General features: G+C 40.4%; 1 protein-coding gene across 17 annotated transcripts in view; it reads left to right on the plus strand.

Annotated features, from left to right (window-relative positions):
• Positions 1–14859, plus strand: part of ERC2 (ELKS/RAB6-interacting/CAST family member 2) — a 431283-nt gene that overhangs the window by 412417 nt on the left and 4007 nt on the right. The window lies entirely within an intron of this gene.

Here is a 14859-nt window from a genome sequence, read left to right on the forward strand (position 1 = left end):
TATGGCCACCTCTTACTCTATTCCTGTCAGTTTTCATCTCCTGCAAAACCATGAATGCAGCCTTCAAAAGAATAGTAGTTTGGTTAATTCACTGTAGTTTCCTGTAAGAAATACAAGAGGAATTCTATAGAATTAATGCAAAATAGGTCAAGGTCAGTGGCTTCAATATTTACATCATAATTAAAGTATTCTCTTCTTCTTTTTCATTTTCTTTTTTTAATTTTCTTTTTCGTCTCCTCTCCTCATTTCTTTGCATTTCTTCTTTCCTTTATATTTTTCCTTCTTTTTCCTTCATTTCATCTTTTTTTCCTCTCTCTACCTTTTTTTTTTTTTTTTTTTTAAGATGGAAAGGTGTTTGTCTCAGTAATACAGCATCATCACCTCTTTTTATGCTGATATCATTTTCAGACACGGCAGATGACACTGCTGGTCACTGCGATTTGCTGCACACCAGCTTTGCAGAACATAATGGAGTGGGACAGTATTCTTTTTGATGTGGTTAATCTCTGTTGTACTTGTGCCTCTCCTGAAAACTGCACTGTGTCAGAGACTCTTTTGTAGCCAATGGTGACAGGAAGATCAACAGAGAGAGGTTGCTCCATTAACCTCTGAAGTAATGAAGTTGCATTTCAGGCAGTCAACACTCACACTGCCAATTTATTATCATTTAAGAGGAAGTGAAACTGCTTCAAGCCACTCTAGTGTCCACATTTTGATAAATATCCAGAGTGCTAATGTTCTAATGCTAACAATCAGCCTTGAAGGGACCTCTAATGGCATAGGATGCTGTGGCTGTGTCTTCTTGCTCTTGCAGAATGACCTTCACAGAATCAGCACCAGGGGAGCAGGCCAAGCCTATTTAGTTCTGTACTGAATATGCAGGTGTAGTTTTGCTGGTAGTGCCACCTGTACCTGTCCATGTGGAAAGGCTGAAAGTAGATAAATCATTTGATAACAGATTTGTGTAAACTTTCAAGGGACCTGAATTCAGATCTCCAGATTTACTTTTATTAATTCTTGTTTCCCAGGTGATGCACATTGTTAAGGGGATTACTTTCCATCTTAGAAACGGACATAACCAAAATCTTGGGAACATGTTTAAACCTTCAATTCATTAAAATCTTGCAGGATTGTCTGTCCTTATAAGATTTTCATGACCAATAGTCAAATCCTGTGAGAACAGCTTTCTGAGGAAGCAATAACACTAGTCTCCCCCACCTCAGCAGTAAAACAGGCTTGTAAAAGAAAACACTGCAAAGCTGGCATGACCATACCCCCATTCTTCCTGAGTTCTGCTGCTAGGCATGGTCTTTGGCACATATTTTTTCCTGCTAAGGGCAGTGTAATTTACATGTCTGGCTTTCCATAAGTAGTGAAAACACTTTTTATATATAAAAAATCCAGGTGGTTTCATAGCCATATCATACATTCCTTTTCTCCCAGGGTGACATAAGTAGTTATTTATCCACAGCATTTCAGAGACACAGAATCAAGGTGGTCAGCTAAGTGCAGCATGTTTCTGCTAGTTCCTTGCTGGATTTCTGATGTATTTGTGTTTGTGCTGTGGGCCCAGTTTTGGCTGCAGATAGGGCTCTGAGTGTTTGCTTCCTGGGACTACTTGACATATCTCCACTGAAGTAATTTGGAAGACTCTGGATGGATCTGGGAAGTGTCTGGGAAGAGAAAGAACTCAGTAAAGCACAGGGAATGTTACCTGCTTTGTGTAAAAGAACACTGCTTATGAGGAGAACACTCAGCTGTGGCCTCGTGCCCACGGTGTGCAATCACTTTCCTTGCCTCTCCTGTCAATAGCCTGAACTATCCTGCTGTTCCTCTGAACTGCAGCTCTTCCTGCTGCAAAGCCTTCCTGCTTCCTTCCTTCTGCCTCTGTGTAAGGAAGGCAGCTGCATCTCCTTGCTTGGGCTTTCCCTTCTGGAGCAATGAGTTCTTCCCTGGACTCCGTGTCCGGTGGTGCAGAGCTCTGCTAACGGCCAGAGCGGTGGCTGCAGGGTTTGGAACAGTGCCCTGTGCTCGGCTGTTTGCCAGAGCTTGGGACAGACCTGGTGCCAGGATGAGGACCACAAGCATCTCCCACATGTGCCACAAAGCTGCATCCAGCAGCGCAGCCTGCAAAGCTTCATGGGTTTTTCTCCCACTCCCTCTCTCCCCCTGCCACGACACATTTTTCTCTGTACTGAGACAACAGGTGTCTCAAAACTCTCCCTTTTGTCTTTAGGCAGATGGGTTTGGGAAGGGCCCCCTGCCAGGTTTGAGCACAAGGTCGCTTTTGAGCACCTGACTCGACATACAGTTGTTGGCTTTTTCAGCTGCTCGGGGCCGCTCGGGGTTGGGAGCTCTGCCCTGGCTGCCGTGGGGATGGACCTGGAGAGAAACTCACGCTGCTGCTGGGGCAGCAGGACTGGGGAGCACAGCAAGGGTTGTGGAACTCAACAGCATTGCAGGAAAATGTTAGGAATATTGGGGGAGCAGGACATGGAACCTCTGCCACGTGCACAGCCGCTGCAGAGCACTCAGACTGCCCGTTGTCCTGGACACCGACCGCAGTTTCTCCAAGGACACGTTGCAGAGGGATGGGAAAAGCTGTCAAGAGTTCCACAGTGATGCTAAAGCCAGGGAAACAGGACAGTCCTCTGTGGGTTAGTACTGCTACAACACCCTCTGCCCTATCAACCCCTTCCATACTTGTCCTTACCAGCATTCAGAAAACACACGAAGGGCACGGTGTTTGGGAGAGTGAAGAGAGATGGCGTCTGTGCTGTTGGGAAATGCAGAAAGAGGTTCTTGGCACCATTACCAGATTTTTAGGTAGTGAAGATGTTTTCATTTAACAGAGAATTAATTTATATGTTGTATCTGTTTTCAAAAAGGTGGAATAAGATTAGGCAATTCTGAATTATAAATTTTAAATACCATTTGTTATTAGTGTCTGAATTCTTTATGTGATTTTAATATACAGCTCACTGTTCTTAGCTTCCCTTCTATGTTTAGCCAAAGTGAACTGCTGAAGAATATGAAATATATTATTTTATTGGCACTGACTCACAACTGAGTCAGTGAACTTTTTTGCACTTACAACTAAAATTGGATTCTAACTTTCAAAAATTTATGACAATTGCTCCTTCTTGTGGCTTGAATGTTGACATATAATTAATTTAGGATTTCTTCTTGAGATTTCCTGTCTAGGTTTGTACCTGTCACAAAAATATCCTTGGAAGTTTATCTAACAGCTGGAACACCACGAGAGTCGATTGAAATTTAGCAGAGATTTACTGGGGCCAACAGGAAGTGCTCAGAGCAGGATGGCATAAATATGTAGAAAGAGCTCTTTTATTTCAGCTGTTTTAAAGGGTCCCAGTACAGGCTGATAGTGGTGTAATGCTGAAAAATGCTGACACTGTGTCAGCCAGCAGCACCAGCACAGCAAAGGATTCCACAAGCATGGATTGGCACTTTGTTGAATTATGCACAGAATGGAGCTGTGTCTGTTGCCTTCCCTCCATCCCAGCTGCCCTGCAGGTTTCAGCTCATTCTTTTGAGAAACCAGATATATTTAATGGGAATTTCCTACAAAATGGTTTTGAAATCTATTTTGTTCTTCAGCAGGACTGAAGGAGTTCTGAAAATTCAAAATCTAGGATGCAGTGACTTGAGAGACTGGGAAGATTAAATGAGTCCTCCAAAAACCTTAGCTTTATTTGCAGCAGTAAAAAAGGGGAAACAATACAATGAATACTTGCAAAAGAAAAAGTTATTTAAACACAAAGCCACTTTTAACTCTCACACCTGTTCAAGATTTGTCCACATCTTTGCTATTCTGCCTGTTTCTGATAAGCCACTGAGAAGGAACAGAGAGCACAACAAAGGCTAAAAATAAGGAGATTTTGAATTGTTTCTATGTAAAGAGAATCTATTGCAATATAAATCTTCAGTTTGGGAAAGAAATAAAAATACAATAAATCTCTAAAATCATTAATAATCTGAAGGGGGTGAAGACGAATTGAGTGGGAAATTTTCCTGCAATGTGGACACTCAGTGCAATGGGCTGGGATTGGTTCTGGACAGAACACAAGCAATAGTGACTCAAATATCATGGAATATCATGTTGGGCAGGCTCTCCATGCCAACTGCAGAGACCACGAGGATAAATGAAACTGGAGCAGTGCTAAGTGGTTTGTGGATGGTATTGGCCTCCTGAGCATCTTTAAATGCCGTGTTCTGGATTTAGCAGGAGCCCTGAGCTCTCAGGGCCACGTGCATTGCAGGGAGCCTGGAGGGTTCATTCCCTCTTTCCTTCTACAGAGGGACAGTGGAAGGTGTGAGTTGTTCCTGATCCTCACTTGGAAATTTTGAAGACAGATAAATTAGAAATTATTGTTGGAACAAGCTGCATTTTCTATGAGCCTACAAAATATTTTCTGATCAATATTGTGGTAATGCCTGATAGGGGAAGGTACATACCTTGGGGAATTAAAAATAAGGGTTTTTTTAATGAAGTGAAAGATCCCAAAACATTTTATTGGAAAAAAAAAATCTGCAAAGGACACAGGTGACCCTCTTCCTCCTCCTGTTCCTTTTTTACATTCCCTGTTTGTGAACTTCTGACTTGAATGAGAAAATTACTGGTTTTTGGTATTTTATGGGGTTTTTTTTGTTTTTGCATGATTAACCATTGAGCTCTGCTAAAAAGCTATTCCTGGCTTAAACAATAACTTTTGATGATAAAAGAATTGATAAATTACGGTAGGGGTATATTCTAAAAAATAAAAAAAAATGGCTTGTTCAAAAGAACAAGTAGCTTAGATAAATTAATAAAAAGTTAACTTGATTAGATCTCTGGAAATGTTTGTAAAAACAAGGTTTCTTCATAAAAAAATGCAGTGAAACTGCATTCTTTGACTTAATCCTCACATTTTCATAATACAACATGCTGCATTCAGATATGAAATAGTGATCCAGCTGTGCTTTTTTTGCTGAATTTCCCACATCTTTTTGTCCAGATCCAATGTTCTTTATACAGCACAGGCCACTGTGTCTCATTTCCAGACTGTAAAAATATGAATATAGCGGTGTACCTAGCAGTGGTGGCCTATATATTATATCTTTAAGTTCCAATAGAAAATGAGGCAAGATGTGCAAGTGTGAGAAAAAAAATACATCCAGAAAATCAGAATTAAATGGGCTAGACACTTTTGTTTGCATTTAGAGTATTTAATGAGAAGTTAGGATGCGTTGGTTTAGCTTCTTGAATTTGAGAACTGGTAAAAACAAAGTATCTGGAAAGTAGCCCTAAAACTATCTTGTCTTTCTTGTAGTTGTTTCAGTGGGAAAGATTTTTTTACAAGTACCTGTTTAGTTGTTTCTCTCTCTAAAATTAATGGGGGAACGAACAAAGTTTGTACTGCCATCATTATTCTTATTTTCCAAGTTGTTTCCATTAATTAAGTTCCACTCTGGGCTTTACCTTTTCTTCAGTGGGGTTGATACATTTGTGCACGCACATCAAGAGTATCTTCTGGGTTTGTTTTGCTGTTTCTAATTAGCAAATTGCTGTCCTCAAAAATGCTTTTTGTGAATTACTCTTCTCATGTTTTATCTTGTTCCACAACTGCAAGATGCAGGGAAAGTTGGTGAAAGAGGGTGATGGTTTCACACCATTTCCAGCTGTTGTCCAATGTCACCACTCAGCAGTGAGTTGGTCAGAGGTTGGCAACAGAGCCTGACAGAGTGGAAAGAGCTCTGCTGCTCACAGAGATTGGAATGAAAGAAAGTGGGGAGAAATAAAGTTTAAGCAAGTAGAAGAAGAGAGAGAAATCAAACAAGGTCTGTGCACTGCTGGAATTGAGATTGAGAGGAGAAAGAAAATGGGCATAGAGAAATAGGTGTTCTCTAGGGAAAAAAGTGCTACTCAGTGTAAATTGTAGTTAATAATGAATTGTGGTGATTATTCTTGCTCATTAATTTCCTTGTCTTGTTTTGCTAAACAGTTTAATTGCAGTGCATCAAATTTTTTATAAAAGCATCAAGTAGAAAAAGTCACCATTGTAGTTTTGTGTGATTTCATGATGAAGTTCATATTTTCATCATTCATATATGTTTACCTGACATTTGACATTTGCATGGTCGGTCTGAGTATCTTTGGAACTCTTGTAATCTAAGCCTGTGATCTCTCCAACTCTTGCATGCATGTTTTTGAGTGTACAGTGATTATAAAGGTGGTGTTTGAAGATTGGGAGGGAGCAAAATTTTGCTTATTGCTCTTTTATTATTTCCCTTTGTGTAATACTCATTATCATTGGAATGCTGATAACTGTAGATCTTCAGTCTGCATGGAATATTATATGCGTGCCCTTAGTTAAATGAAAGCCTCTAAGGTCCCCTTCAGGAAAGACTCTTAAGCCTTCTCTTAATATTAAGTGCATTTTTAAGTCTCAGAGTAAAAGTTAAAAAATTAAAACATATGCTTGTATGTTTAACAGAGCTGGCCCTTAAGTCTTCCCTATCGTGCACTGAGAAATGCGTGGGCAGAGCCATAATTGTGGAGAAGCTCATAATATTGGGGCCTAAATTATAAAAATTATTGCATAATTAGACCACACAAGTTAGATTTCAAAATGCTGCGTGTTACTTGGATGGGTATTTAAAAAATAAGTAGCTGTCGAGCATGTATGGTCCTGTTCCCAGTGCCACACACAGTCATTGTAATGCTTTAGCAGTTTGAAGGGTTTTAAATGGATCCAGCATTGGTCTTCATATAGGCCAAACCTATTAACACCTGCCTTAGTTGTATCCCTTTCTTCTTAACGTTAAAAGATGCAACTGTAAACATCAGACACCGTTTTTATAAGCAGTTTCATATCATGAGCCATGTAAAATTAAAAAATATATTTAGGATCATTTGGCGGGGAAGAAGGTGAGAGTATATCTCATGTACTCTAAACCAGGCTTTTTGTGTACAATAGAACTCTGACTATATTTTGACATATTGATTTCTTTTATATTTTATTATTAATACAATAAGCATACCTCACAAGGCCTTCCACAGCACAATCAGTTTATCCTGATAGGATAACTTCAGTGAGTACTGGGTCATTAACTAGCAGAGCAAACTAATGAAATGGCATGTTAATGGTTTATCTAAATTATGAAGTACAGGTGGGAACATACAGCTGCTGGTACAAATATTGAGATGCACAGAGCAATACCCTGAAGCTCTTTAGTTTTTTTCTCAACTTTAGAAGGTGAGAAATCTGAGGTGATGGGGAAAGCAGGCACAAGCCATGACATGCATCTTTATTAAATTTCTCATTATTGCTTGGTTAAGGTAAAAATAACCCCAGCAAACTTTCAGTAACCTACTGGAGTCATGGGCCTTGAGGACACCATGCTTGTGTCCTCCCTGGCTTGTGTCCTCCCTGGCCAAGGATCCACCCTTTTCCTAAGGGCAGAAATAGGCACACACATAAAGCACCTCAAACCTGCACTCAGCCCTCACCACCTCTCTTCTGCCCGACTCCATCCAGCCTTTGGGTACATCAAAAGAAGGAGTACAGCCCTTGTGTGCCTCCTCACTGGCTGGAATGCTTTTGGATTAAACTTCCTCTCCATAACCACCAAATTTATTAGTATTTACTCTGGTACAACATCTAGTAACCAATATGCTTCTAACAACAGTGTGGTAGCAGCCACAGTAACTAGAGTTATCCAAGCACAACAGCCAGCCAATTTTAGCTATTAAATATTGACTGACTCTGGTAGGATGCATGAGGTAAAACCCAAATCATACTCCCTACAACCAGACAAATATGTATGAGATTTTAAGAATTTCCTTCTAGTCCCAAACTATCAGCAAATCTCAAAAGATGGCAGAAAAAAAAAAAACAACAACTACAAATTCTAGAAATTTCTCTCCTCCAGAGAAAAGCCACAGCTCTGACCTTGCTTGGCTCAGGCACACTCTTAAGAACAGAAAAGAAATGCTCCTTCATTTCTGGTGGCCTAAGAAAGAATGTGCTTTGCCTCAACATCATTTTTGTCCCTCCAAAAGGAGTGGCCAGTCATTTCTGTGGGTCAGCAAGCTGGAACTTGGGGAGCCCTCAGCTGTGCTGCCAGAGCAGGGAGCTGGGGGCACCCAAAGGGCGACCAAAAACCCCTGGAAAAAACAGGGGAGGGCACCAGGGAAATGCCTGTGCTGTGGACAGAGAGAACACAAGATCGCCCCTCCTTCAGCTGTGACCTGTCTTTATCCCTCTCTGCACATTTCACCTCTTACATAAGCTTTGGCTCATCTTTGGGAGGAGGGCAGAGGCAGCACGTAACAGGCTCGGGGGAGAGACAAATGTTTGAGGTGCACAAGTGTTCAGCCAACTCATCCTTTGCTCTGTGTCTACAGACTGGGAGCTCTTGGCAGTGATGAATCTGCCGGGACTGATAAAACCTGGGACCACAACACAGTTTTGAAAGGCAAACAGAGCCCGAGAGGGACCACGAGCATCCTCATCAATGTGCAATATAAACCTTGCACTGTTCCCTGAAAAAGTGTGGTCCACAGGAAAATAGGAAGGTGTGTTCTTCTGCATGTTAGGGTTTAGAACTCAAATCTTCTCCTCATTATGTCTGTAATACCTCCTTTAATTAATTTAATCAATCTTTCTTGTCCATTTCACAACCCCGTTTTTAAAATCTGAATTAAATGTATATTTTATCTTAAAGAAATGTAAAAAAAAAAAAAAAAGTACAGTGGGGAGTGTTGATTTAAATAAGTGGATGCTCATAAGTGAAACTTTGCCAGCTGAGATTTTATTGGGTTCTGTTTTTTCTGGTTTCATTTTGCAGTGAATTTCCAGCGACAAAGATTTCTCTCTCCAGTGAAGATTTTTTCTTTTAAAAGAAAACAGCATCTTGAGGTTTCCTTTCTCTCTCCTTTTTTTTTTAATTAAACAAAACATGGAGCAAGTCTCAATTAAATTTCAGTTAACAAAGTGCAAAAATACACCCACCCTCCATCTGCCAAAAATAAATAGTTTGAAAAGTAATTTCACATCCCTGACAATGACGACTGTGTTTATGACATATTTCTGGTGCCATATTCCACTCTCCTATCGCTGCCAGCTTGTGTCCAGTATTTAGAAATAAAACAGAAACACATTGAACTTGCTGAACTAGATGTTGCCACACTGCAGCTCTAATGGGCTTAGTGACCACAACCTACAGGGGCCAGAATGTGTCAACAGCAAAAGGGCCAACCTCAATCACTGTCTGTGCTTTTACAAAGTTGTTACATGTTTAATTCTTTGCAGCTTAGTTCTCCTGCTGTTTTGGCTGCTCCAAACCAAGGCTCATATATTGCAGCAGCCCTCTCTACCTCGTATAATGCCACAAAGGTCCCAGCAGGAGACCTTTCAGTGGAGCAGACAAGCCACAGGCGAGGGCAAACAGGGCATCACAACTTCCTAATAAGATGACTTATTAGATTGGGGGCTTGACACAGCGTTTATTTAACCACTTCTTTTCCCAGGCACCAGGCACGGGCGCTGTGTGCGCGCTCGGGGCCCCGCCAGCGCTGCGCGGGTTCGCTGCCGAGTGCGCTCCGGCCGCGGCCCCGAGCAGGGCGTGGGGTCTGGGGCAGCTTCATCCCCACGCCGGTGCAATAACTTCTCGCTCGGCCGCACATTTGCAGCCGCAGGGTCGCTGCTCGGTCGCAGGGCCGGCTCCGGGCCGGCAGGGCGCGGGTTAAGCGCGGCCGTGCCGGCGTTTCCTGCCCGCACTTGCCGAGGCCCGAGGCGGTGCCGCCGCCGGAGCCGGGCGAGCCGCGCCGGGCCAGGTGGCGGGCAGGCACACCGTGTTATTAGGCAGCACCGAGCGCGAAACCTTGATCTTCAAAAACAAAACAACAAAAAAAGAGCCCCTAATTAGTCCCGCGCATGAGAATAAATGGCATTCCACATCAGCCAGGATGGAAAAGGCACCTTCCGATTTCGTCAAGTGATCCCTGCTATCGACGGCTTTCAGGATTCACGTTGGGAGCGTCGTTGTTTGAGGCACTTAAACCCGAGAATTCTTCTTTTCTTGTCACTTCAGTTCGATTTAAATAACAACTAAAGAAAAAGGAGTAACAATGGTCTCAATGTGCTCCATCTTTAGGAAGTCATAAATGTCTTGACAAAGAGCCCCGTGCCCTGCGCTGCGGAATCACGGCCGCCTCCCTGTGCGGCTCCGGGCTCTCGTGGGGTCCATGGAAACTCTTCCATCATCTTCAGTCCACTGCAGCTCAGCCCATGGAAGAGTCCTGCTCTGAAGCCATCCTTAACGTTCTCTATAGCCCTCTTTTTAATTCAGTGTCCAAGTGACAGATTGAAGGATATGTACTGAGTTTTCTCGTATTTCTGAAGGGCTTTGATTTGGACCAGACTTGTTTTATGAAAAGAAAAAGGTTCTAAAAAAAAAATAGCTGTCTTTTAACTCATATAGCACTTGTCTAATTTTGATTTATAAACATTCCCAGTAGAGAAGGCATCCTTGTCCAAATACTCTCAAGGTTCATAAACTTCATCTAATTTTATGATATAATTGTACAGTAGTTTTCAAGGACTCTTACTCTCTAGAGGGCTTGAATCCATTTGATTTTATTCATCCCAATGGTATCTGCTTTTATCCCTAACTAAGATTAACAATTCTGGCATTATAGCAATATGGAAAGTTCATCACATTCGTGCAGTGATTCTACCACCAGCTGCAGATTCTTCTGAAGTTTACTGTGTAATGAATTTAAAACATAAATAGCAACAAATGGGATAAATAATTTCTTTGCCAGAATTGGAGCAAAGTTAATTCTATCTTTATAAATAACTTTTTATGCTGGTGGTTTTTTGTGAACCTTTCAATATTTAATTAAATCACACAGTTTCTGGATCTTTCTTTTGAATATGTTTCACTCATGTATTTATCATTTTTAAACTTTTTTGTAAGTTGCTATAAATCATTGAAAAAATAAAAAGAAAAATGGTTTTAGTTTTAGAATGTTGCTAAGAAGATATTTTCTAACATCTAAGAAATAGACCTCAGAGGTGCTTATTCAAAATCAAGAGTTATCATTACCAGGGATAGTTCACATTATTATAAATGACAGATTTGTTATTGGGATATTGTAAACTAGCTCTGAGATCTTTATTTTCTGTAAGGAGTAGGGCAGGACACCTTTTTCTGAGGTGAACCTGAGTGTTGTCAGACAGCTGCAGATCTCCCAGGTAACATTTCCTTAAGTGGAATTTTTAAGAATGACTAAAATTTGTTCTCCTCCAAGCAGGGTGTTTACTTTCTGTGTCCAGTGTTCTCCAGATAATGTGCAGTGCTGCACTTACCTTTTGAATCAAGAAACTTCCTTGAGCATTACTTTAACCTGTGGGCTTTATTGACTTGAGATGTAAAAAAATTGTATGGCAAAACTTTGGTTATTCCAACTAGATCTAAACAAGAAAGACTAACATCAGTTTTGACAACAAACAAAACCAGTTTTTGTTCTATCGGTTATGTTTAAGAGATTCCAATTTCAAACCAAACACAACTTGTGGTTATTCTGTCAGATATTTATATAGCCACTGGGGCGCCATAGTTATGCACCGCATACATCATTGTGTTTTTAAAATGTACTTAATGAACATTTTTTCTTTTCTGGTAACTACTTCATTGCCTTAAATGAATGCATTCCAATAGAATTTGTAACAAATGAGCACTTTGTGTTTGCATTAATGCCAAACACGTTTAACAAATTTTTAACAAGGAACACTGGCAAAAAGCCAAACTCCTAGAGGGACACTGAAGGAATGCTATAAATTTAAACTAGATTTTACCTTTTCACTCTGCTCAACAAGTGTCTTAGGTGTCTTTGGCATCTCGGCATTGAAAATTTTCTACGTAGTTTGGATATAAATTTATGCCTTAATTATTTTTCTTCTTGGCCCTCCTCACTAGAGATTTTCACATCGATATAACAAGCTTTAACAGGTTACTGTATTCTTTAGAAAGTGAGAGGTGGGTTTTCTTTCTTCCCTCAAGAGTTAGGCCAGGAGGAAGTAGCAAAACCACTATTTATTGTTGGGGCTGTAATGACAGGGAGGTTCAAACAGCACAGTATCCTGCCATTGTCACATCCTGTGCTAAGGGACCTATACAGCGGTGAGCCCTCCAGCAGATCTGTGCTGTTTTGTTGCTTGTGCTGAGTTGCAAATGTCTGGGCTATGATCGTGGTTGCAACTGCACTTCAGGGGCAGGGGAAAGCAGCCCACAGTGCTCCCGCTGGCCTGAGCTCTGAGCTCACACAGAAGCCATGAACAGATTTTTGGCTGAATCAAACTTCTGGGGGGTTTTTCAGTTGTTAAGTTATGCCCACATGGTACATGTCAGTACAGACCTTGGGAATCACCTACTCTGTAATACATGCTTGTATTAAAAGTGTTACAAGTAGCTCCACAAACCACATGCTTGCTCTTTACTTGTAACTTAATATATTAATTTAATTTTTACTGTGTTATTTCAGTTTTAATCAAATGCAGGAACTGAAAAATAATAATACTTAGCACTCATCCAAGACTCTTAAGGCACATTACAAATATTAAGCCTTGCAAATTCCTGTGAGGAGCCTGATGTTATGCCTGCTGTAGCGAAGAGCATGTTAGGCACAGAAAAATTATAGACTTTTTCCTTAGTCCCACAATAAACTGGTGGCAGGGACAGAATTTAGAGTGGTCCGTGTCAGGGCTTTGTCTTAGTTAATCAAGTCATTCTTTTCATGCTTTTGCACAAAGGTAAAGATTGAGAATGCTTTTTTTTCTCCTTCCTATAATTTACATTATGTTGTTACAAGAGGCATAGGCAAATCCCACATCATCACTTGAGAAAGACTTTATGAGTTACAGCCTTATTCCAGTCCAGTTACTTGCTTCCAGAAAATGAAATAATTTCCCATCATTTGTTGGTACTCTGATTGCAGTAATGATGAATGAGTCTGGAGAAGGAAACTGCAGAATTCATCCTGACAGCTTTTTAAAGGATGTCACGTTATAGTACAGAGGCCTTGTCGTAGATTAGGGAGCAGAAATAGCCCTCACAGGTTTTCATTAATGATATCCTTCTCTACTAACATTTGGTCAGATACCAATTCCCTGCAATAAAGTGTCTGTTCCCTCTCTTTCTGACTCACTAATTACCATATCAGTTGTTGGCCTTTTATGTAGGTACCATGTGTAACAGGTTAGGAGAAGGCAATTTAAGCCTATGTGAATGGGTATCTGTTTTTGTATCTGGGTGCTTGTTGCAAACATTTGGAAAGCATATGGAGCATAATGGACATTAACTCAGATGTCAAAAATAGCCTGTATTTTACTACTGTTATTAAACAGTTTCCCCTTTAACCCCTTTGTGTTTACCCACCCTCTCCAGCTTGTTTCTGCAAATCACTGCTGAGAGGAAAGGATTGGAGGTAAAAAGTACTAATCAGGCAGGTGTCTTTATCCAAAGAAAAAACAATCTGAACAAATATTTGTGGGCTACTACACTTTTATATCTTCACATCCTTCTGCTGTTTTCATTGACTGGTATCTAATGGACTGACAGAGGTGCCAAACTCGTAAGACATTACTTTCAGCTGGAGCACTGCTAAATTCAGGCCCAATGCATGTTACCAAACTTTATTTCTGTTTTAGAGGTTCAGTGACTTGTACCAAGTACAGCATTGAAGAAACAAATATAAATTTAATTTACTCAACCTCAGTTGGTATTTGACAGCAATATCCTTTTATATATTTATTTGACTGACTTGAGAAATACTTTGCATTTCCTACCTGTGGTGAACAAGTTTTTGTTACACTTCCAATACATATATGGTTTCCTGATGAATGGGTGGGTTGATTAAATGGGTGAGGTTTATTTGGGGGCTTTCATTCTGTAGTAAAACCCCAATGAAAATTTGAGGAGCAGGCTGGAGAGGGAGTGCATTTTGCGCTTTGCTGCTGTTCCTCAGACTGGACACTTTACTCTGGGTTCTTACTTTTTCCGAGCATAAAAGAGTGTTAATTGCAAAGGAACTTCAGCTTGTAAAATAGCAACTGCATTGAAGATTTGCTGTGATTACGTTTTAGTCCAAAAAACCCAGGCATTGTTGTGCTGCAGTTTGTGGAATGTGCTCTCCTCGTTAATTTCTAGGTGTGCTTCCTCTGCCCAAGTATCTCTTTGAATGACGATTAAGAAATTCTCGGCACACAAAAGAATGGCAGCTATGCACAGTTCACCAAACGTAATGCATGCGCTGACTTACAGATTTCATAAAAAGTTTGCAACGATTTTATGTGCCAGAACTAGTAACATGATCTACTTTAGGAACTCCCTGGCTTTCCAGCTCTGCAGAAGTCATTTTTAGACTGTTCAAGGGCCAGATCCAAAACTTGTTAAAATCGGTGGGAACCTTTCCACATTTCAGTGGGCTTTGAATTAGTCCCTAAGTGTTTTAACCAGAAGAATTGTACCAACCTCTCACTGCAAAAGTAGAACTATTCATCTAAGTTTGTATGATATAAACTGTTATGTGTGCTTTCCAGCAAGATGTGAACTTGAAAATAGGGATTTAAAATAATTTGAGAGAATATTCTGTAAACAGTGTTTCACTTTGCTCACAGAATAATTTATCTGATAAATACTAGATTCTAAAATTTTGAAAGGGGGTTTTTCATCAAGTAGTCTATTTAAAAAGCATAAATTTTCAGCTGTATGCAAAACCCTAAGCATTGTATGGCAAATTCTTTTTCATAAAATGGGATGTTTTGGAAACTTTTAAGGCTACATAAATGG

This window comes from Corvus hawaiiensis, chromosome 11 (genome assembly GCF_020740725.1).
Source record: "Corvus hawaiiensis isolate bCorHaw1 chromosome 11, bCorHaw1.pri.cur, whole genome shotgun sequence".
NCBI lineage: Eukaryota > Metazoa > Chordata > Aves > Passeriformes > Corvidae > Corvus > Corvus hawaiiensis.